The following is a 26,295-nucleotide window of genomic DNA, read 5'->3' on the forward strand; positions in this document are numbered from 1 at the left end:
AGATTTACCTGGCCTACCGCCTCATCGTCAGGTCGAATTTCAAGTCGAATTAGCTCCAGGAGCAGCACCAATAGCCCGCGCACCGTATCGTTTAGCTCCAACCGAACTGGAAGAACTGTCGAAGCAGCTACAAGAGCTCTTGGAAAAGGGCTTTATTCGTCCAAGCTCTTCGCCTTGGGGAGCTCCAGTGTTATTTGTGAAGAAGAAAGACGGTACGTTCAGGATGTGCATCGACTACCGCGAACTCAATAAGGTGACAGTGAAGAACCGCTACCCTCTTCCTCGTATTGACGACTTATTCGACCAGTTGCAAGGGTCGAGCTACTACTCCAAGATTGACTTAAGGTCAGGGTACCATCAGCTGAGAGTCCGGGATGAGGACGTTTCCAAAACAGCATTCAGAACTCGCTACGGCCATTACGAGTTTCTTGTCATGCCATTCGGGCTTACGAACGCGCCTGCAGTTTTCATGGATCTTATGAACAGGGTGTGTAAACCCTATCTTGACAAGTTCGTCATTGTCTTCATCGACGACATTCTGATCTACTCCAAGAGTCAGGAGGAGCACGAGCAGCATCTACGTCTTATCTTGGAACTTCTTCGAAAGGAGCAACTGTACGCAAAGTTTTCAAAATGCGACTTCTGGCTTCGTGAAGTCCACTTCTTAGGCCATGTAGTGAACAAGGATGGGATTCATGTCGATCCATCCAAGGTAGATTCGATCAGGAATTGGCCAGCACCACGTACACCGACAGAAATACGCCAATTCTTGGGTTTGGCGGGTTACTACAGGCGATTTATTAAAGACTTCTCAAAGATCGCGCAACCATTTACTATGCTAACACAGAAAGGTGTCGTTTACAGATGGGGTAATACGCAAGAGACCGCTTTTCAGTACTTAAAGGATAGGCTTTGCAGCGCACCTATTCTCTCATTGCCAGAGGGCACGGATGACTTCGTGGTTTATTGTGACGCATCGATACAGGGGCTTGGTTGTGTATTGATGCAGCGGGATAAAGTTATTGCCTACGCTTCGCGGCAACTCAAGGTTCATGAACGGAACTACACGACGCACGATTTAGAGCTGGGAGCCGTTGTTTTCGCGCTTAAGATATGGCGACACTACCTGTACGGTACCAGGTGCACGATTTACACCGATCACAGGAGTCTCGAGCATATTCTTAAGCAAAAGGATTTGAATATGCGTCAACGGAGATGGGTTGAACTTCTAAACGACTATGAATGCGCCATCAAGTATCATCCAGGCAAGGCCAATGTTGTGGCTGATGCCCTCAGTCGGAAAGACACTCTACCTAAGCGCGTGCGAGCGCTACAGCTTACTATTCAGTCCAGTCTTCCTGCACAGATACGAGCTGCTCAGTTAGAAGCACTGAAACCCGAAAACGTCAAAGCTGAAGCCTTGCGCGGCTTAAGGCAACGCATGGAACAAAAGGAAGACGGCGCCTACTATGTAACGGGGCGTATTTGGGTCCCACTTTATGGCGGTTTACGCGAACTTGTAATGGATGAAGCTCACAAGTCTCGCTATTCGGTACATCCAGGGTCGGATAAAATGTACCACGACATCAGCACTACTTATTGGTGGCCTAGTATGAAGGCTCACATCGCTACGTACGTTAGAAAATGTTTAACCTGTGCGAGAGTCAAGGTTGAATATCAGAAACCAGTTGGTCTACTTCAGCAGCCTAAGATACCGCAATGGAAATGGGAAGAAATTTCCATGGATTTTGTTACAGGTCTACCTAGATCTCAGCGTGGGAACGATACAATATGGGTCATAGTTGATCGACTCACCAAGTCTGCACACTTCCTGCCAATCAAGGAAACGGACAAGTTCTCCACTCTCGCAGACGTCTATCTTAAAGAAGTTGTTTCGAGGCACGGAGTGCCCACCTCTATTATTTCGGATCGCGATGCACGATTCACGTCAGAGCTATGGCAAGCAATGCATAAATCTTTCGGCTCACGATTAGACATGAGCACAGCATATCATCCTCAGACGGATGGGCAGTCTGAGCGAACGATTCAAACTCTAGAAGACATGCTTCGAGCGTGTGTTATCGATTTCGGCAACGGCTGGGAAAAACACCTCCCTTTGGTGGAGTTCTCGTACAATAACAGTTACCACACCAGCATTCAAGCCGCTCCATTTGAGGCATTGTACGGACGTAAATGCCGGTCACCTCTCTGTTGGGCAGAGGTGGGGGATAGTCAAATTACGGGTCCAGAGATTGTAGTGGACGCCACAGAAAAGATTGCGCAGATACGACAACGCATGGCGGCAGCACGCGACCGTCAGGAAGCTTACGCAAACAAACGCAGAAAACCGCTCGAATTCCAAGTTGGGGATCGAGTGCTACTAAAAGTCTCACCCTGGAAGGGTGTGGTTCATTTTGGCAAACGAGGCAAACTAAATCCACGGTATGTTGGACCGTTCGAAATCACTGAAAGAATAGGCCAAGTAGCCTACAGACTAAACCTACCAGCTGAACTCGGTGCAGTTCACAACGTATTCCACGTGTCGAATCTGAAAAAGTGCCTATCAGATGAGACCCTTATTATTCCTTTCAAAGAACTCTCTATCGACGAGCGGTTGCAGTTCGTCGAAGAACCTGTTGAAATTACGGACCGGGATGTGAAGGTCCTCAAACACAAGAGAATTCCTCTTGTTCGAATTCGTTGGAACTCCCGACGTGGTCCAGAGTACACCTGGGAACGCGAAGACCAAATGAAAGAAAAGTACCCCCAGTTATTCGAAACCAATACAACCACTGCTGAGACTGAAGCTACTACCACGGAATTTCGGGACGAAATTCCAGATCAACGGGGGGAGGATGTGACACCCCAGGAAAACCAGTGATCGATGCAACCTATCTAGCTTCCTCAGTAGGTACGTACCAAATTTCGGGACGAAATTTCTTTTAAGTTGGGGATAATGTGACAACCCGAATTTCTGACTTTCACTTCCGCACTTAGTGCACGCTGAATTTGACCGCTTAAATTGGTTGACTTGTAATTGTACATGTTATATGATAATGAAACGCGTTGTAGTTATTGCTTGTATGTGATTATGTATTAAAATGAGATTTAGTAGAAAACCATTAACGGTTTACACATGAATAGGCCCGACGAAACACAAAAGTGTTTCGCCAATAATACGACCCGTCAATTTGTTGAGGCCCAGTTACGGCCCAAATTAGTGTGCGTAGAAATATATATATACATGATTAGGGGGATCAGTTATAAAATACAAAAAAAAAAAAAAAAACCCTAGAGCCTTTCCCTAGTGACGGCAGCCTTCGTGAACCCCAAAGAATCGATCAAGACATTCTTTCATCGTGGTTAGTGCAAGTCTTCTTTGTCGATTTTGTTTTGTCGATTCTGTGTTTACTATGATTATTTGAATATTATGCCCCCACGTATTCTGTTATGATGATTCTTGAATATTATGGTCGGTCCTATAGTATTAGATCTAGAAGGATGTTGTCGGCCAATACATGAATTCTATGCCTGAATATGTGATGCTTTACATGTGCCGTTCTTTTCTTGTTTTACTATGATAACATAAATTTGTTTCAAATATTATAGGACCATGTGTTGGTCCAATGGGATGTTGAGGTGAGTTGCAATATCACCCAACATGTGATTAAAGTTGCTTGTGATTAGTGAAATATGTGCATGAAATTGTGTCAGTTAATGTGTGGGGTTGTCGGCCATTGATGGGGTTTGGGATAAGGTTAATATTTTTTTGTCAACCATGGGAATTCATTGAACATCAATGGGCGGCACCACCCAAAGAAACAATTATGTCTGCATGAGTTGATGATCTAGTAATGGCATACTTTTTGATATTTTCGGTCCAATGGCATCGGCTACAATATTCCTCTTTAATATACTATATATGTGTGTGTATCAGAATAGATATGACATCCTAGGGTAATTGTCGGCTATATGATTGCAACCCACCACCTTAAATATCGGTCCAATCATGTGGATTTATGTGGATAACACATGATAGGGTAGGCGGTTATATATATGTATTTCGTTTGGTTTGAGGAATGTTGCGTGTGGGTATTGGCGGCTAGCAACAGTATATATAGGAGTCATGTGTAGTGTTTTGGTTGGTGGGTTGGGGCGGCTAGTTAATTATCATTGGATGTGGGCTTGGCCCTCTAATAATAAAGAACCGAAGAGTATCATGTCTGCTATACTTACTTCAATTGTTATAAAATAATTATGAGTTAGTATGGATTGGGTGTTATGGGCGGTTGGTGGATGGACATTGGAGGTGGGCTTTGGCCCAATAGGGGTAAAGAACCGAAGTAGGGGATGGCGACTATATGTTTTTATTTTTTTTAAAGACCATTCCACTATACTATACTTTGTTGACTAATATTATAATTTTGGGCGGCCACATATTATTGGTCGTAGTGGGCGGCCCATTGGATAACTTAGGATTTATTTTGGTGACTGTAGCGAATTAACGAAACAAAAACTTGTATCGACGAATCACCGGGTGGCGAAATTGGATTTTGTTTCGCCAAGGGTGGTTGACGAATTAGAAAGGGTGTTTCGCCAAGGGTAGTTGGCGAAACAGAATGTGTTTCGCCAAAAAGAACGTGTTTCGCCTAAAAGTGTGTTTCGCCAAATGTATAACCTGCCCAGTAACTCAGTCTAATCCTGTTAAATATTAACTGAGACAAATAACTGCTGTTATGTTAAGTGATGTGCATGATTTTTTATGATAGTGAATACATGCTAGTACTTCTGTGATTATACCTATACGTGAACAATTTGGATATAAACTGATTGTGCATACGTGCGTATTTAGGACGTGATTGATTAACTGTGAGCACTTACTTAGCATACCGAGCAAATCAAGGTGAGTTCACACTCCTACTAAGGCATGGGATTCCCGGGTCGTGGGAATGGGTTAAAGGTTTCAATTGACTTATAACGTACAAACGCTTTTCCTAGACTATCACCTATCATGGTCCTCGGATGTCAGGACGGTTCCGTAGGTTGGGATAACACCTACGTGGTTCCGTAGGTTGGATAACACCTACGTGGTCATATGCCATTACTGCCTCGGATGTCAGGCACGCACGTAAAACCTACGTGTACGCATTACTTACTCCTATCCTCGGTTGTGAAGGATACGTACGTGAAACCCACGTACACCCCCGCGTCTCCTATCCTCGGTTGTGAAGGATACGTACGTAAAACCTACGTACACCCCATACGCGCTACTGTTCTCGGACGAAGAACAGGGATAATACGAATAGTCTAGTGGTCACATAACATGGGAAGCCCCCACCTGTATAACTTACTATTGGCCCTGTAGAGCCACCCGTTACTTACTGTTACGCATTTACTTACTGTGAACTCGCTCAACTAGTTTGTTGATCATTCTGTTACATGCCTTGCAGATCGTTAGGTACTTGGAGCTTGCACTGGAGAAGCGGGTCGTTGTGGGCAAGGATCGTGGTTTCTACGTTGAACTATTATGACATTTAAAACTATTAACTATTGTTGATTTATTTACTATGCTTCCGCTACACTTTGGAACTATGGTTATGTTTTGAACACCTATCGTATTGAATGGATGGTTTACATTTATTTTACTTAATATTAATTACATGTTCAATATGATTGGTGGCTTGATCCTGGTCAGTCACGCTCCCAAGCGGTGATACTCCGCGTGTGGATTTTGGGGGTGTGACACTAATACATTAAATACGTATCTTGAATCAATTGAAAACTTGTGTAGAGGTTTAAGTGGACAACAATACTGACAATCAGAAGTAAATTTGTTTTTAACATTTTCTGATTAATCAAGATCAACGGTGTTAGTGATATGTCTAAAAAAAACTGATATGATCCTCTTGCACAATCTCTCAAAAATAGTGTTCATTTCTGTATTGTTCAAAATTCAAAAATCCAAAAATATTGTATTTTTTGTTTGATATTTGAAAACTACAAAAAGATTTTCGACAACAGAATGTGAAGAACTGATATTTGACATTTCGAGTGCTAAACATGTTGAACTTGTGGATTGGGAGTGTATGTTATATTGTGAAGATTTGAAACACAAATTTGGTTCATTAACTTGATGAATAAGTTGAATGGTAACCTACAGTTTGATCTTCATAATTTTTCTTATATGATTTGCTGTTTCATTAAGTTGAAATTGCAAATTGTATTAGTTTGTAATAGTATGGTTGAGTTTTGCAGGTATCTGATCCTGTTGCTACGAATAGCCAGGAGACACATCAGAACCAGAGGAGAGCTTAAACAGAGAAAGCCAGGAGTTGATTTCAATGGTGATAATGATTTCCAGACAGAGATCTCAGCATTATGTTAGGGGGAGTCTGATGAAAGTTAGAGCCAGAGAATGATCCAGGCATATGATTCCAGGAAAGAATTCCTGAAGAAGATATTATTCCAGGCTGAGTTCCTGAAGAAGGCCGAACAAGATTGAAGAGTTGTGATTGTTTGAAGACTCTCACTAAAGATTCCGTCAACATCCAAGGGGGAGTTTGTTAGTGCAGTTGTCTGTCGACTACATCTTCGTTCGTGTCTTAGAATGATAGTATGATAAAGAGAGAGAAGCCCGAAGACTGATCAAGACTGAAGAACTGAAGACAGCATTGTTGTGACTCGATAGTCAACTCCATCAACATCTGAGGGGGAGTCTGTTGGTGCACTACATCTGCTGATTACGTCTTGTATCGAGTCATTGTCTTAGAACGTTAGATCTGGGCACGTAAGACGAGAAATAGTGAAATGTATAGGTTTTAGATGATTGGACCGCTTTTAGAGTCAAATTAGTTAGTGGATCGCTCTTTTGGTCATAAAGTGGGCTGGACCGCTCGAACGGTAAGTGAGATGAACCGCTCGAACGGCAAACATGGTTGGACCGCTGATATGACATCATTATGGGCCGCTTATGTGTCATGTTGGGCCGCTTATTGGGCCTGTCCAATAAGCGGTCCCAGATCCCTATATATACCCAAAAGGCGATCTCAGTTGTAAGAGTTAGTAACAGTTAGTGGAAATCGTGCCGAAGTTCTGCCGGTGCGAGATTTGAACTGTAAACGTTTGAAATCAATAAACAAGTAGTTAAAAGTGATTTGCCTGCTGTTTCTACCTTAGTTTCTTGTTATTCCGCACCTGAAACCAAGGAGAAAGCCTCTGAACGACTCGTTTGGGTCAGCACACGATCCTACAGTTTGTTTAGTTTTGAAGTTGTCATTCTAAAACTATATATGTAGATGTAAATTATTGGGTCCATGTCTAACGGAAACAATGCGGAGATGTAAGCTAAAGACAGTATACTCGGTTACTCGCTTGAAACGATTCCTTAATTGAAAATATAGTACAAACTAATAGCAAAACTGTCACACCGTGGCTTTGCGGAAGCGTGGGTTTATTTGGTGTGACTTCTTAATACCATAGCTTAATCACAACAAAGTTATATGAAAGTAAAACCATGATGATCATCCATTAATTTAAGTCTTAAAAATAAAATACGACAACATTGTTTTCAAAAGTCGACACATGCAACGGATTACAACAAGACATAATAAAAATATTGTTCATACGACACAACCATAAGACATGAAATAAACACAGTTTAAGACTTGTGACTCGTCCAGACAAAAGTCACAACCCCTAAACTCGGATGACATCATTTCTCTTACGCAGCTTGACGACATAGCATACCTTGCCAGATCCCTAATTTCCTGAAATACATGTAATTTGAAAAATCAACAAAAAGTTGAGCGAGTTCATGTACAAGTGAGTATGTTTATAAATCGTTAGAGTACGTCCCAATGTAAAAATGTTCCTGGTATGTAGCAATTAAGGAAAAAGAGATCACCACTGGTTTGCAAAGACACTGGTATGTGTGAAGTGATGCAGGAAAACTCAAACCTAGCAAATTTGTACCGGGCCTCGGCTGTAAGACACAGTCACCTCTATGGGCCTCCCCGGCACGGGTGTGGGCTCGCTACACCCAAATAGATCTATCACTATTGTGTCCCTCGGTCCTAACTACGAGGATTAATGGCTTTAAGTGTTGTACCCACCACTCACATGATCTGTACGTCCTAACCCTCCTTAAGCTAACCATACCATGTATAAAAATGTTCTAAATAAGTGTAACATGTATTTCACTCCCGAAGTTATAAAACTGAAAACAGTTAAGAGAAAAGGGGGACATGAACTCACAGAAGTGCGTCTCGAAATAGTCGATCCCAAATCAACCTGCTGCGTGACGACCTACACGTACTAAATCCTACTAGACGGACGGCCGTGCCTTGGCTTAGGGTTTAACGTTTTTGGGAAATAGTTAGACAACTATTTCGTATTTACACTTCTTAATTATTAAATAAGTATATTCATTCCCAAGGATGGGGGTATTAATACATGTGTGTTTTATAATTCCGAAAATATATTTTTAAGTCTCACTTGAAAAAAATATTTTTAATTACTTTGTCTAAAATGTTTTATTCCCAAAATATATATATTTCATTTTATAAGTTTTCCCAAAATAATATTTCACCAAAAATATACTAATGTGAGTATTTTCTGAAAAATACATAAGTTACATTTTTAAAGTTCGAGTTGTATTACGATACTTATATAACTTAAATATTTATTTTGTGAGAGCGTTGATATTATTTTGGGAGTTGTATTTTTGATGATATTTCAAGTAATATTATTTTAACCCTAAAAATAATATATATCTAGTTCACAAAATAATCACATAGTCACACAAGCGTCTTATTATAAAATATATATTCTAAATATATATTTAACAAGTTTTATTTACGAAAATCCACCTCCGGTACTTGGTTATTTTTGTAATAAAAATCATGGCGAAGTTTATATTTGAAAAACAAGTTAAAATATATACGTAAACACTTACTAGAAAAATATTTCCTAAGTGTTATATTTCTGGAAAAATTTCGCCAGAGTTTCATCTGTAACTGGAGGTGTCCATGCTTTTAGCATATCATTTTCTTTTTGTAAAATCAACCAAACAATTTACGAATCAACAACATACAATATTTATTCATCAAACTTGACAAAAATAAGACTAAACCATAACTCATGAACTTGAGAGTTTTGTAAAAACATGTAGTAAATCACCGACACATTTAGTGGGTCTTGTTATCTTTAAAAACATGTTTAGTTTCTTTAAAAACTTTATTTTTAAGGAACTTGAAGTTTCACAACTTCTAGTCAAGATTTACAAAAATATTTCTTTGTTAAATTTCTTGTTACACAAGTGTTTATACACTTGTTTATTTACCAAGTATGCTTCTAGTTCATAAAATATCCGGGTTTTAACGAAACTAGTATTTTTCGCTTGGTTCTTCCGAAAAACCACTTGTAGATCTTTAGATCCACAAGTTTACAACTTCATTTTACAAGAAAACTTATGTTTGTTCAAGTTTCAAGTTCATGGTGGATGGTTTCATCATCTTTCACATTTCTAACACTAACATACTACTAGTTCATGTTCTTGAACATGATCTAGTATGTCTAGATGATGATCCATCCCACTTTTAGTAACAAACAACATCAAATAATCACAACTATACAAGATTTACATGATTTACACACATATCTTCTCTTTATCCACCTTATTCATCTTTTGTTCAAGACTTTAAGTTGTGTTCATTAGTGTTCTTAATTTTTAACCATTAAATCATCTATTAACCACCATAAACAAGATCAAGATGATGATTAGAAACACTTACTACTAGCACAAGGCTAGGGAAGAAACAAGATGTAAATGTGGTGGATAAAAGGAATCTAGAGCGGTTCTTGAACTCTCGAGAGCACCCGGCTTGAAGGTGGCGGTGGTGGTGGTGAGATGGTGGTTGAAGGTGGCGGCCATGAGGGTGTATGAGGAGAGAAAGTGTTGGTTGATGTTGAAGTGTTGAATGAGAGAAGGTCATTACCCATAAGTCTTATTTATAATCCAAGTTCACTAAACCCATCATGTAAAGTGTAGTCTAGATACCCAACAACAATAATAAAATAATCAAGAAAACACAAGGGTGTGTCCCACCCTTGTGACCGTCGTCAATGAGGGGGGGGGGGGTAAGGGTTGGGTGGTGATGGTTAAGTTAGGATCTAGTTGAAATCAAATGGTTTAGTTAGTATGTTTAAGTGTGTTATTTAATATAAAGGGTGTTAGGGTGTTCGGGGACCCTAACTACCTCAGAAAAGTAAAAACAATGTCTTTGGCAATATTTTTATGTTCCAGGTAAAGTCCGGTTGTTCGGTTGGATATTGATCCGTTAAAGTGTTAAGTAAAGCTATAAAGTGTCGTTTATATTGTTTTTAATGACACATTAAATTCCCGACACTTTGGAAAGTGTCTAGGACTATTTTACCAAGTTTTTGCACTTTACTAGTTATGTTAAAAGCTGAATTTTTGTATGTAGTGCAGAATTTTGCAATTAAAGTGTATTTTAGGCACTTCCGGTCACTATAACTATCACCTAGTGATACATTTTTATGATCCTCACCTCCCTACACTCCCTACTAGTGTAGTAATCTATTCCCGGCTCATACTGGCCTCAGAAACAATGTCTGTCTAGTGCTGGCAATGTCAGCATGTTTACTGGGTTATCCGCTCAGTGTGCTAACTGTGCTTTGTGCATCAAGTTTGTCACTATTTTTTGTGTGTAATAAATGGAGTGACAGTAATAAAGTATGATGCATGAGTATGTATGTATCAGAAAACAGAAAGCAGTTTAGTCATAATTGTAATTAAGCACAGTAATTAAGCACCAATTAAATAGTAATTAATTTGTACGGATACCTGGTTTTGTGAGGGTTGTGACATTCTCCCCCGTTAAGAAAATTTTGTCCCGAAATTTTAGGCTCTGCTTCTAGTTGCAGGGGTCTTAGGAAATAAATGGGGGTATTTCTCTTTCATTCGATCTTCACGTTCCCAGGTGTATTCTGGACCATGTCTTGCATTCCAACGAACTTTGACGAGTTTGACACTGCTCCTGCGTGTTTTGTTTATCTTCCAATCCATAACCTCAACTGGTTCCTCAACGAAGTGGAGCGTGTCGTCAATATGAATCTCGTCTGCGGGAATGACAACTGTTTCTTTTGTTGGACTCTTCTTCAAGTTTGATACATGGAATGTATCGTGAACACCATTAAGTTCGGCAGGTAAGTCCAACTTGTATGCTACTAATCCAATCCTCTCCAGAATCTTCAATGGACCAATATATCGCAGATATAACTTTCCACGCTTTCCAAAGCGTGCCACACCCTTCCTGGTGATACCTTCAACAATACCATGTCTCCCACCTCAAACTCCAGAGGTTTCCTTCTTCTGTCCGCATAACACTTTTGACGATCACGAGCCGCCTTGATGCGTTCTCGGATCTGTGCAATCTTGTCCGTAGTTTCCTGGACCACTTCTGGACCAACTAACTGTCTATCACCTGCGTCAGACCAACAAATCGGTGATCGACATTTGCGTCCGTATAGAGCTTCGAATGGTGCGGCTTGAATACTTGCGTGATAACTGTTATTTGTATGAGAATTCAACCAATGGTAGGTGAGTATCCCAACTTCCACCTAAATCCATAACGCAATCTCGTAGCATATCTTCTAATGTCTGAATCGTACGTTCGCTCTGTCCATCTGTTTGTGGGTGAAAAGTTGTACTCAGGTTCAACTGAGATCCGAATGCTTCCTGGAAGGATTGCCAAATCCTTGACACAAACCTTCCGTCTCTATCAGAGATGATTGAGAGAGGCACTCCATGACGTGCAACGATCTCTCTCATGTATATCTCGGCTAATTTGCTCGTGTTATCTTTTTCTCTGATTGGCAAGAAATGCGCAGATTTCGTCAACCGATCCACTATTACCCAAATAGTGTCATGACCTTTTGGCGTTCTTGGCAACTTTGTTATGAAATCCATTGAAATCTGTTCCCATTTCCATTTGGGTATCTCGGGTTGTTGTAGAAGTCCTGAAGGCTTCTGGTATTCGGCTTTCACCTTGGCGCATGTTAAACACTTGCTAACATATACCGCAACATCGCCTTTCATCCTAGGCCACCAATAGAAGTCCTTAAGATCTTGGTACATCTTATCCGCTCCTGGATGGATAGAGTACCGTGACTTGTGAGCTTCATCGAAAATAACCTTTCTCAAGCCACCAAACAGAGGAACCCAAATTCGTCTCATGAAACATAAAGTTCCTTCCTCGTTTGGTACCAACTGCTTCTCCATTCCACGGAGATATTCCTCTTCAATGTTCCTTTCTTTAAGAGCTACTTTCTGCGCGACACGAATGCGCAGTGAAAGATCTGTCTGGATAATCATCTCTAGAGCCCTAACCCTTATGGGCTTGATTCTTTCCTTTCGACTTAGGGCATCGGCGACCACATTCGCCTTCCCTAGGTGATACTTAATCTCGCAGTCATAGTCGTTCAATAATTCGACCCAGCGTCTTTGTCTCATGTTTAGCTCCTTTTGTTCGAATATGTGCTACTGACTCTTATGATCCGTGAAGATTGTACACTTCGTACCATATAAATAATGTCTCCAAATTTTCAATGCGAATACCACTACGCCTAGCTCCAGATCGTGCGTGGTATAATTCTTTTCATGAACCTTCAACTGGCGTGACGCGTAAGCTATGACCTTCTGGCGCTGCATTAACATGCAACCCAAACCTTGACGCGAGGCATCACAGTATACCACGAAATCATCAGTTCCTTCGGGTAGCGATAGGATCGGCGCGTTGCAAAGCTTGTCTTTCAATAACTGAAACGCTTCTTCTTGTTTGATTCCCCAATCAAACTTCTTATCCTTCTGCGTGAGGAAGGCAATGGTTGAGCGATTTTTGAGAAATCCTCACTGAATCTTCGATAGTAGCCAGCCAAACCTAAGAATTGTCGAATCTCGGTTGGCGTCTTTGGAGTCTCCCAATTCTTGATTGCTTCGATCTTTGTGGGATCCACGTGGATTCCATTTCCATTAACCACATGTCCAAGGAATTGGACTTCGCGTAACCAAAACTCGCACTTCGAGAATTTGGCATACAACTTTTCCTTTTTAAGTAGCTCCAAAATAGCCCTTAAATATTATTCATGCTCATCCTTTGTCTTTGAATAGATCAAGATATCGTCGATGAACACAATTACGAACTTGTCGAGGTACGGCTTACAAACTCTGTTCATCAAATCCATAAAAACAGCTGGCGCGTTTGTCAACCCAAACGGCATAACCAAGAACTCGTAATGTCCATATCGGGTTCTAAAAGCAGTCTTGGGAATACTTTCCTCTTGTATTCTCAGCTGATGATAACCTGAACGCAAATCGATCTTCGAGTAGTAGCTTGAACCTTGCAGCTGGTCGAATAGGTCATCAACCCTTGGCAGAGGATACCTATTCTTGATTGTCAACTTGTTCAACTCTCGGTAGTCAATACACATACGAAAACTACCGTCTTTTTTCTTGACAAACAAAACTGGAGCTCCCCATGGTGAGAAGCTTGGTTAGATGAATCCCTTGTCTAGCAACTCTTGAAGTTGTGTTGACAATTCCTGCATCTCTGAAGGGGCAAGTCGATAAGGTGCCTTAGCCACAGGCCGGCGCCTGGAACTAAGTCAATGTGCAACTCCACTTGCCTATGGGGTGGCAATCCTGGCAAGTCCTCTGGAAAGACCTCGGGATATTCTTTCACCACTGGGATGTCTTCAATCATCGGCTCATCAGCTTCTTTATCCACGATGTGTGCCAAGAAGGCAACACATCCCTTCTGTAAACACTTTCGAGCTTTCAGGCAGCTGATGATTCTCAGAGGCGTATCGTGCTTCTCTCCGTGAACCACGATCATTTCTCCATCTTCTGTTGGGATGCGAATGATCTTTTCGTGACAAACAATCTCGGCCTTGTTGCTTGACAACCAATCCATCCCTACTACCACGTCGAAACTTCCCAACTTGACTAGTAGTAGATCCAAGGTGAACTCACGCTCTCCCAGCTCGATTACACAACCTCTGACGACTTCATTCGCTTCAACTAGCTTTCCATTAGCCAGTTTAATTGAGTACGGGACATCTAACTTACTAGCAGTTAACCCAAGCATACTCTTAAATTCTAACGATACAAAGTTATAGTCGGCACCAGTATCAAACAGAACAGATGCAAAGCGTTGATTTATAGGGAACGTACCAGTGACAACGTTGGGATCCTGGCGCGCTTCCCTCGCTCCGATGTTAAACACTCTACCACGGGCCTGATTCAGCTTTGGGCATTCCTTCTTAAAGTGCCCAACTTCTCCATAGTTAAAACAGCCCGGTCCGTGACCATTACCACCTCCGTTCCCAGCTTGAGCGTTGTTTTGGTTGCGATTCACATTCCCAGCTTGATTTGCATTGTTCCCACGGTTTCCATTTCCGCCGTTTTCTCCTTGCTGGCGGTTTCCGTTACCATTCCCATAACCTCGATTCCCAGTACGCCCAGCACCAGTTCCGGCCCAACACGTATCCTTCGTGTGGCCGTTCCTCCCACATGATTCACACTTCCTCAATCTACATTGGCCATGATGATGGCGCTGGCACGTATTGCACTTGGGCATAGTACCCATATAACCCTTCCCTTTATTTTCAACACCGGTTGCAGCTTTTGCCGGTGTGCTTGATTCACCTTTCTTGTTCGCGTTACTTGTACCCTGCTTGAAGTTCGAGAATTTCCTTTTATTTTCACCAGACGACTCCACGCGAGTCTCTTTCTTCTTTGGTTCAACATTCGAAAACTTGTTCAAGCGAATAGCTTCCTCAGTAAGAGCCACACTGAGATCAATGGCTTCTGTGATGGTTGCGGGCTTGGAAGTAGTAACCATACTCATGATCTGAGGTGCTAATCCCAGATAAAGCGCTCGATACGTTTGAACTCCGGTGTAACCATGTATGGCACTACATGGGACAAATCATGGAATCTCTGAACATACTCCGCAATCTTGGGACCTTCCATTTTCAGGTGCCAGAATTCAGTCTCCAGCTTCTGAATTTCAGCACGTGAGCAGTACTTCCTTCTCATGAGCTCTTTCAGCTCATTCCATGACATCGCATAAGCAGCAGGTTCACCAAGAGTTTGCACTTGCAGGTTCCACCAAGATAGGGCTCCATCCAGAAATAGCCCTGAGATGTAGGTCACTTATTGCTCGGGAGCACACTTGCTCATTCTAAGAACAGACTCAGTCTTCTCAGCCCATCTAACAAACGCAACAGCACCTCCTGTGCCGTCAAAATTTACGGGCTTGCAATCGAGAAATTGCTTGTAAGTGCACCCTGCACATACGTTAGGATTTACAAATGGTATTAGCGAACGTGCTAAAAATATCCAAATGTATCATAGTATATCTCAAACGACTTAACATTACCATTAGGTGGATTGTTATTGCTGTGGTTTTGAGAGATATTTCCACTTGTTTCTGCATGCGAAGCAGCGTACTGCGTGATAGCGGCAGCAATGATTCCTTGAAGTTCTGCCTCATTAGTGGGCATGCGCGGATCACGTCTTGGTGGAATCTTCTAAAAGATGTTTCACGTTGGTCAGGTCATAATAAGTAAATGGTATACGTATGTAACAGCATTTATCAAACACATAACATCACATGTTGTAAAATTGAAAACAATAAATTCAACATCACATATAATGAGAATACTGCGATTGCGCTATCATAAATCAAGACCACCGTACAAGTTTACAAGTTTTGTGACGGTATCATACATCAAAAGTGACTAAGGGCCAAATCGCCCTTTTCTGATCTGTCTACTCAACTACAACAACAATCAAAAACTAAAAATCAAAAGTAATGTCATCAAAATGCGGTCTTCAAAAAGCTGTATAGTCTGCACAATCGTGGTCATCTCACCAAAAGTCTACCTGCGTCGAACCAAAATGCCTATGCTGATGGCGGCGGAGGAGGGGAAAACGAGAGAAAAGTAAGGGACGCATATGTAACCAATCCTGCTCTAAAGCGCGACAGACTCGCAGCAAATATGCTATCTGCTGCTCAGAAGTCATGAAGCGAACGTCTGAGTCGGGTGAAAGTGGACGTGGTGTGTGTGGTGCTGAAAATGGGGTCTGACAACGGCAAGGTGGTCGCTGAGCTCTCTCCAACTCCTGTATGCGACGGGTCAGTGCCTCCTGCTGTATCATCAATGATGTGAGTATGTCCTCCGTAGAATACCCAACATGGTATGGGTGGTACGGATCAGACAGTGGCATGATATGGGGCGTAGTCCATAGAAATGGCTCGCTCGATGGAGTGAAGGATGGTGCTGTAAGTGGTGCAACATGAGGGGACTGTGATACAAATGGAAAAGGCGATGATAGCATGGGTGGAGCAGGAACAGGCGGCTGTCTAGATGACCCCTCTCAAGGACGCGGTGGCGGTATGTCCTGAAGAAACGTAACAGGAAGATCTGTGCAATGAGCATCTGTGATGTACGGGGGAAATAGTGGGATATCAGTGGGTGCTGAAATGGGTGCTGAAACGGGTGCTAAAACGGGGGCTGCTGGAGGTGTAACAGGTAACACGAATGGTGGGTAATCGTCATCGTCATCAATCCACCCGTTACGGGTGTCGGCGTAACGTGGATCTATATGGGTAGCAAAAGGTGCACGGTCGAACATCACCGGCACAGGATCAGGAAATGGTGCAGCAACAGGATCCTCTATCAGGAGTGGAGCGTCAATAGGAGCGTCAACAACATGATCATCCACCAACGGTGGAGCAACAACAGGATGATCAGAAATGGGTATATCAACAACAAAAGGAGCAACAGCGGGTGCATCGTCATGAATAGGGTCATGCTCTAATGCAGGATCAGGAGCAACAACTAGCTTAGGGGCTATGACAGGCTCTGGGTCAACAAAATCCATATCAAAATCAGCGGGATCGTCAAACAAGGGATCGATAGGGGCTACAGGCTCCTCTAGGGGCTGATCTAAGTGAATGAACTCGATATCCTGGTCAGGATCAAAACCAGGGGGAAAGACAGGATCAAAATCATCGTCAACCCCGTGATAAAACTCAAGATCATGTGCGGGAGCAGGTGCAGCTGATGACGCCATGTCAGGGTCGGCATCGTGAGAGTGATGCTGCACTCCCTGAGTGTGCAAAGATGCAGACGCCACAGACTCAAATGAATCTGGGACAGGTGAATGAACAGGAGCCTCCTCTACAGGAGCATCAGCAATGGGCAGGATGACATCAGCAACAATAGGGGCCCCGCCCTCATAGTCAGCCTCAGGTGGGTCCTCCTTAAACAAATCGATATCGTCATCAGAAATAACATCGAGGGGCATATCTACGACTGGGTAAGCAGCAAGGGGTATAGGAGCAGGGATCACCGCGAGTGGTAAATCCCCAGCGGGATGGACATCAGCAGGCTCGGCTCCGACATCAGGCAGCGCAAAGGGCTGTAAATCGTCGTCATCGGTACTGGTGGTGTCGGAAGTGTAGACCTCTCGCTCTAACGAAACTTTGTCATTTGATACGATCGCTATGGGATCTAAAGTGTTTGAAACTCCAGTGTCTGATGAAGAAGGCATGATGTCTGTAACACAACCACATATATACACAAATAATCAACATACAATCAAATAAACATGTTAGTCACCAATAAGCAAACAAGTAATTCTCCTAGTCTCACTAGTCTAACCTCCCAGCCTCTCAGACTGAACCTCCTAGTCTCTCAGACAGAACCTCCTAGTCTCTCAGACTAACTCCCTGGCCTCACAGACCAAAACCTCCACAATCTAAAAGATTCGCCCCTCAGTCTACATGACTGAACCTCCCCAGCCTTTAGGGCTGAACTCCCTCAGTCTCCTGGACTGAACCATAAATTTGGAAAAATGCTCATACTTTTTGTTTATAAAAATGTTTTGTGTCCTGGATCTAGACGTAATGTATGCAATGTAAAAATGTTTTCATGAGAGCCCTAGTGATCATAGTCTAGACTCGAGAAAGAATCCTAGTTCGCTATGATCAATGCTCTGATACCAAGCTGTCACACCCTGGCTTTGCGGAAGCGTGGGTTTATTTGGTGTGACTTCTTAATACCATAGCTTAATCACAACAAAGCTATATGAAAGTAAAACCATGATGATCATCCATTAATTTAAGTCTTAAAAATAAAATACGACAACATTATTTTCAAAAGTCGACACATGCAACGGATTACAACAAGACATAATAAAAATATTGTTCATACGACACAACCATAAGACATGAAATAAACACAGTTTAAGACTTGTTACTCGTCCAGGCAAAAGTCACAATCCCTAAACTCGGATGACATCATTTCTCTTACGCAGCTTGACGACATAGCATACCTTGCCAGATCCCTAATTTCCTGAAATACATGTAATTTGAAAAATCAACAAAAAGTTAAGCGAGTTCATGTAAAAGTGAGTTGGTTTATAAATCGTTAGAGTACGTACCAATGTAAAAATGTTCCTGGTATGTAGCAATTAAGGAAAAAGAGATCACCACTGGTTTGCAAAGCCACTGGTATGTGTGAATTGATGCAGGAAAACTCAAACCTAGCGAATTTGTACCGGGCCTCGGCTGTAAGACACAGTCACCTCTATGGGCCTCCCCGGCCTCACGGGTGTGGGCTCGCTACACCCAAATAGATCTATCACTCTTGTGTCCCTCGGTCCTAACTACGAGGATTAATGGCTTTAAGTGGTGTACCCACCACTCACATGATCTGTACGTCCTAACCCTCCTTAAGCTAACGATACCATGTATAAAAATGTTCTTAATAAGTGTAACATGTATTTCACCCCCGAAGTTATAAAACTGAAAACAGTTAAGAGAAAAGGGGGACATGAACTCACAGAAGTGCGTCTCGAAATAGTTGATCACAAATCAACCTGCTGCGTGACGACCTACACGTACTAAATCCTATTAGACGGACGGCCGTGCCTTGGCTTAGGGTTTAACGTTTTTGGGAAATAGTTAGACAACTATTTCGTATTTACACTTCTTAATTATTAAATAAGTATATTCCTTCCCAAGGATGGGGGTATTAATACATGTGTGTTTTATAATTCTGAAAATATATTTTTAAGTCTCACTTGAAAAATATATTTTTAATTACTTTGTCTAAAATGTTTTAATCCCAAAATATATATATTTCATTTCATAAGTTTTCCCAAAATAATATTTCACCAAAAATATACTAATGTGAGTATTTTCCGAAAAATACATAAGTTACATTTTTAAAGTTCGCGTTGTATTACGATACTTATATAACTTAAATATTAATTTTGTGAGAGCGTTGATATTATTTTGGGAGTCGTATTTTCATGATATTTCAAGTAATATTATTTGAACCCTAAAAATAATATATATATATAGTTCACAAAATAATCACATAGTCACACAAGCGTCTTATTATAAAATATATATTCTAAATATATATTTAACAAGTTTTATTTACGAAAATCCACCTCCGGTACTTGGTTATTTTTGTAATAAAATCATGGTGAAGTTTATATTTGAAAAACAAGTTAAAAATATATACGTAAACACTTACTAGAAAAATATTTCCTAAGTGTTATATTTCTGGAAAAATTTCGCCAGAGTTTCCTCTGTAACTGGAGGTGTCCATGCTTTTCGCATATCATTTTCTTTTTGTAAAATCAACCAAACAATTTACCAATCACCAACATACAATATTTATTCATCAAACTTGACAAAAATAAGACTAAACCATAACTCATGAACTTGAGAGTTTTGTAAAAACATGTAGTAAATCACCGACACATTTAGTGGGTCTTGTTATCTTTAAAAACATGTTTAGTTTCTTTAAAAACTTTATTTTCAAGGAACTTGAAGTTTCACAACTTCTAGTCAAGATTTACAAAAATATTTGTTTGTTAAATTTCTTGTTACACAAGTGTTTATACACTTGTTTATTTACCAAGTATGCTTCCAGTTCAAAAAATATCCGGGTTTTAACAAAACTAGTATTTTCCGCTTGGTTCTTCCGAAAAACCACTTGTAGATCTTTAGATCCACAAGTTTACAACTTCATTTTACAAGAAAAATTATGTTTGTTCAAGTTTCAAGTTCATGGTGGATGGTTTCATCATCTTTCACATTTCTAACACTAACATACTACTAGTTCATGTTCTTGAACATGATCTAGTATGTCTAGATGATGATCCATCCCACTTTTAGTAACAAAAAACATCAAATAATCACAACTATATAAGATTTACTTGATTTACACACATATCTTCTCTTTATCCACCTTATTCATCTTTTGTTCAAGACTTTAAGTTGTGTTCATTAGTGTTCTTAATTTTTAACCATTAAATCATCTATTAACCACCATAAACAAGATCAAGATGATGATTAGAAACACTTACTACTAGCACAAGGCTAGGGAAGAAACAAGATGTAAATGTGGTGGATAAAAGGAATCTAGAGCGGTTCTTGAACTTTCGAGAGTACCCGGCTTGTTTGTATGATCTCTTGCTTCTATGTAGGTATGAGAAATGGTTGGAATGGAGGTTGATGGTGGTGAGATGGTGGTTGAAGGTGGCGGCCGTGAGGGTGTAGGAGGAGAGAAAGTGTTGGTTGATGTTGAAGTGTTGAATGAGAGAAGGTGATTACCCCTAAGTCTTATTTATAATCCAAGTTCACTAAACCCATCATGTAAAGTGTAGTCTAGATACCCAACAACAATAATAAAATAATCAAGAAAACACAAGGGTGTGTCCCACCCTTGTGACCGTCGCCAATGGGGGGGGGGGTAAGGGTTGGGTGGTGATGGTTAAGTTAGGATCTAGTTGAAATCAAATGGTTTAGTTAGTATGTTTAAGTGTGTTATTTAATGGTTTACTAGCTCAGAAAAGTAAAAACAATGTCTTTGGCAATATTTTTATGTTCCGGGTAAAGTCCGGTTGTTCGGTTGGATATTGATCCGTTAAAGTGTTAAGTAAAGCTATAAAGTGTCGTTTATATTGTTTTTAGTGACACATTAAATTCCCGACACTTTGGAAAGTGTCTAGGACTATTTTACCAAGTTTTTGCACTTTACTAGTTATGTTAAAAGCTGAATTTTTGTATGTAGTGCAGAATTTTGTAATTAAAATGTATTTTAGGCACTTCCGGTCACTATAACTATCACCTAGTGACACAGTTTTATGATCCTCACCTCCCTACACTCCCTACTAGTGTAGTAGTCTATTCCCGGCTCATACTGACCTCAGAAACAATGTCTGTCTAGTGCTGGTAATGTCAGCATGTTTACTGGGTTTTCCGCTCACTGTGCTAACTGTACTTTGTGCATCAAGTTTGTCACTATTGTTTGTGTGTAATAAATGGAGTGACAGTAATAAAGTATGATGCATGAGTATGTATGTGTCAGAAAACAGAAAGCAGTTTAGTCATAATTGTAATTAAGCACAGTAATTAAGCACCAATTAAATAGTAATTAATTTGTACAGATACCTGGTTTTGTGAGGGTTGTCACAAAAACCATGTTCAAATTTATAAGCGCTATTCTTTGACAATGATAAGGTGGTTAATTATGCCGTTAAAGGAATAAAAACATCGAGTTCTATTCTCTGATAATCATTTCAAGAAAATAGAAACACATACAGTTTCGATTATATTAAGAAACATATCGCCTTTTGTTGGGACTGGTGTCCACAATATCGAAACTAAAACTGAAATTGATCAAATGAGACATGTTAAATATGTATAAGAAATCATGTATGGGTCACTTTGTTTGACTTTTGGTGAACATCTGCTTGACTTTTGGTCAACATCTGATTGACTTTTGGTCAACATCTCATTTAGTATTCAAAGACGTTTGAATAAATCAAACAGTGGTTTTAACATCTGTTTGACTTTTGGTCAATAGTTGATGGAAACCCATGTTAGGTTGAACAGTGTTTTGAAGAGGAAAACAATGCTAAAATATAAGAAGACAGTGGATCTGGTTAAACATCTGTTTCACTTTTAGTCAACAACTGTTTGACTTTTGGTCAACATCTGTTTGCCCGGTCAGATTGGGTGTTAAAGTAAAAGTGGAAATGATGTTATTCATGTGGTCCTGTTGTGCTTTTGTTTGACCTCTAATATGGGTTTATGATCTAATCCGGTGATGTGAAGACATTGTTGTTGAATCCAATGAAATGCTTGATGTAATGAGGTCGTATTAATAACAAATAATAATTGATATAACTAAGTTTCCCGAGCCCGGGAAGCAATCCAGGGTAATAACCTAGTTGGTATATATAAGAAGGGTTGAGATCCTGTACAAACAGTGCTAACTGTAAGAACAGATCTGAACTAATGATAGTTTAAATCAAGGGTTGGGGTTGATTATAAATAAAACCCTTATAATTAAAAAATAGTACTGACAAGTTAGGGGTAATTTCATAAAATTGCTAGTCATTTGACCATTTTCAATTAAATACAAATTCAACCAAGGTTTTTTAAACTAAAATAACTTTTATATACTTCATTATTTTTTAAAAAAAATATACCATAAAATCAAGTATTTTTTCGTTTTTAATATGAGTACCATATTGCTATACCATTTTTATTTATAAAAGTAACTTTTAAAAAAGTTACCAAAAGTTGTTTTATAATTGTGCTGATAATTTGCTGATTATGTGTTATTACAATATAATACAAACAAACACCAAAAGTAGATATAATCAGCACATCGGATGTGCTGATAATGGAGAACGATTGAGGATGTTGTGCTAATGTCGTTTATGTTGATAATGGAGAACGATTGAGGACGATGTGCTGATAATGGAGAACGATTAAGGATGTTATGCTAATTACATAGTGTTGTGCTGATTATATTTTTTGTGGAGGTTCCTACAGGTTGGTTCGATCATGGAGAGTTACTATATTATGGATATGTTAAAAAATCAAACTTTGATTTGAATTAAACTTGCATAGATTTAGGGATGTTTTAATAATTACTTTTAATTAGTTATAAATAAATATGGTGAAAAAGTCTAAATTACCCCTAAACTAATTTTTTATTGAGGGACATTTGTCAATTATGTGTTGGTTCTTACGGTTCTTACAGACATAAGTGTTTGTATTTGATCTCATTCCTATATAACAATTGAGGTAGATCTTGTGAACAACGTTGGTTTTTTTTTTCTTTTCTTTTTGTCTTTTGTCTTTTGTTTCTTATTGCTTTTTAAGCTAGTTTACATTTCAGTCCCTCAAGTTTGTATGAATCACTTTTGGCCTTTTAAGTTTTGCGTTTGTCTTTTGGGGTTTGTTTGGTATGGGGTAATGGAATGAACGAAGAAATGAAATAGACGAGGTAATGGAATGGATGAAGTAATGGAATTGATCATTACCATTCCATGTCTTGTTTGGTTACCATGTGTGAATGGAATGAACAATTACTTTTTTTTTGTTTGGTATGCGAAAAAAATACAAAGAAATAAAATCAGATGACAGTGGTCAGTGATGGGCGATGATGGGGCGTGGTGCTAGGTGTCAGTTGTAGCGGCGGCGGTGGTGGTGGAGACGACGACAGATGGTGACAACGGTGGTGGTGGTGGATGACGGTGGAGGTAGGTGACGGTGGTGGCGATGGTGGTGGCAGGGGTGGTCGGAGGTGGTAGCAGCGGCGACGGTGATCGGCGGTGGTAGTGGTGGTGGTGGTGGGTGGTGGCAGTTGATAGCGGTGGTGGCGGTGATTGGAGGTGGCAGTGGCAATGGTGGCAGTGGTGACGGTGGGTGGCGGTGACGACGGTGGCGAGGACGGAGGTGGGTGGTGGCAGTAGGTGGTAGCAACGGAGGTAGGCGACGGCGGCGGAGGACAGTGGTAGTGGTGGTGTGTGTGGTAGCAATGGTGGTGGGTTGTGGTGTTGTTAATGAAGGGTGAAGAGGGAATGGAAAAAAAACAGGAGGGGGGGCGGATGGAATGATTTTGAGGGAATGGAATGCATTTTGGAATGGACGATTCCATTCCATCGACCAACCAAACACTTTTTTCTTCATTCCCTCACAATAGTCCATTCCATTCCACCTCTCATTCTTGCATACCAAACACTACCTTAGGTCTTTAAGTTAAGACTTTCTCGGTATAAATTTGAGTTTATTAATTTTTTTTGGGTCTTTGAGTTAAAGTTTTCTTGGTATAAATTCAAGTTTTTTCTACATTTACGCTAGCTCGTGGTATAAGTTCGTGTTTGTCTTTGCCTATGTTTTACGTCACGTTTCGGTATAAATTTGCGTTTTTTATGATTTTTTCCTGGTTTTGATCGTTGTTTACTTACTACTTAGCATGATTTTACGAGCCCCGCACCCACAACATGAGGGTTAAACACTAGTTTCATAACATTTGTTGTCCAATATTATTAAATTGGACAAATTTTTATTGTTCACAAAAAAAATAACTTATAAAATGAAATTAGCTAATTGATATAACGATTTCAATCAGACCAAAAAGCACATAATATCTACCTTCTATTTTCATTTTTGTCATATGATAAGATTATCTAAAGTAGTTTTGAAGGATTCATGTCTTAGCGGTTTAGTAACATGAACACCCTCTCTAAAAATAATGTAATTTTAAAACTTTACAAATAAAATATTATGTCATTTAAGTGTAAAAATTATTGCTAAAAATAAAATAAGTATCGAAAACAGATGAGAACCGAGAGCATTCATTTCCAACCTTTCAAATTATGTGAGGGAGTTTTTATTTTTTGAAAAATGGTTGTGACTAGATGGGAGAAAAATGTTAGTATTCATCTGGGACATTGTTCACACTTTAGAATTTTTTATTAGAGCATGTGTAGTGGGGCCTTATATGCCCTCATAAAGCCCCTATAAAGCCTCAAACACCACTACGAGGGGTTTTATGAGACAAAAAAAGTTGGGTGGCGCCATATATATAACGCCGGTGATGGGGGTTGTTTTCAAAGTTTGGACCAATCAAAATAAAGCAAGGTTTTTATAATTAATTAATAAAAACGAAAATTAATAATTAGGTATTGATGGGTAGGGGCTTTATGACTACGGGCTCTAGTGATATAACGCCCCTGTGTGACGTGGCACGACACGTGTCGCATAACGCCTCACAAAGGGCTTTATGACTACGGATGGCCTTAGAGAAAAATGCTCGGATAGTCCTGTGGTTTATCCGTTTTTTACCTTTAGTCCATAACTTTCTAAAATTACACCTATAGTCCCCAAGTTTTTTAATTTCGTTCCCGGATAGTCCCTGGCATGGATGGGGGTTAGTTTTTGGTGTTAGGTGCGTGCGAAATGACAAAAATACCCTTACTGTCAAATTAATAACTAAAAAGTTAAAAGAAATATAATTAATATTTTACAATTTATGTGGGACCCACTACCCACCCTACCTACTTCATCTTCCCCACACCATCACCGTCTCCACCTTCAACCACCACCACCATCTACCCCCATGATGAAACAGTGGTGAACCAGGGGGTTATCCACTAGTCTCGTCGAGTAGGGTTAATCCCTTCTTTACTCGATCAATGGCCGGGCCGTCCTCTAACCTGTCTCCTGCACACGGAAACACACCGTGACTCGTAACAAGGAGGATGGGGTGGGGGTGCTCCTTGTTACAACTCTCCGGCGTGAGCATAGGTATTTGCTTGAGAGCAAAGTGTGTGTTTAAGTAGTATGTGTGAGAGAGCAGATTAGCGTTACCTCAAACCTGGTTCCGGATGGGTATTTATAGTCGAAGAACGAAGGAGGAGAGCCAAGAGGCTAGACTGGCAACGCGTAGCCTTTTTGTAGGTGTGTCAGGAGCGCAGGTCACAACCAGTGGCGAAGCTTGAGATTTCTTACGGGGGAGTCGAAAACGTATATATCCAAAACATTCTATAGAACCGGGGGGTCGAAAACGTATATACCCAAAAATTTCTATACGAAAGCTACGTATATAACACTACTGAGCGAAAAATTTGGGGGGTCGGGCGCCCCTCCCGGCACCTTCTAAGCTACTCCCATGGTCACAAGGGTGTTGGACGCATGCGGAGGTGCTGCCACGTCCTCCTGCGGTTGTCAATCTGTCTACCAGCTTTATGCATGTGGGTTGGGCAGCTGACCGCTGTCAGTGCCCGGGTGTGCCACTTGCTGGTTCAGACACTTAAGTCAAAGTGTCAGTCCCACTTGTATCGACAATAGGATGCGGTTTCTGGACCGCATCGCTATGTGCGGTAAT

This window comes from Helianthus annuus, chromosome 1 (genome assembly GCF_002127325.2).
Source record: "Helianthus annuus cultivar XRQ/B chromosome 1, HanXRQr2.0-SUNRISE, whole genome shotgun sequence".
NCBI lineage: Eukaryota > Viridiplantae > Streptophyta > Magnoliopsida > Asterales > Asteraceae > Helianthus > Helianthus annuus.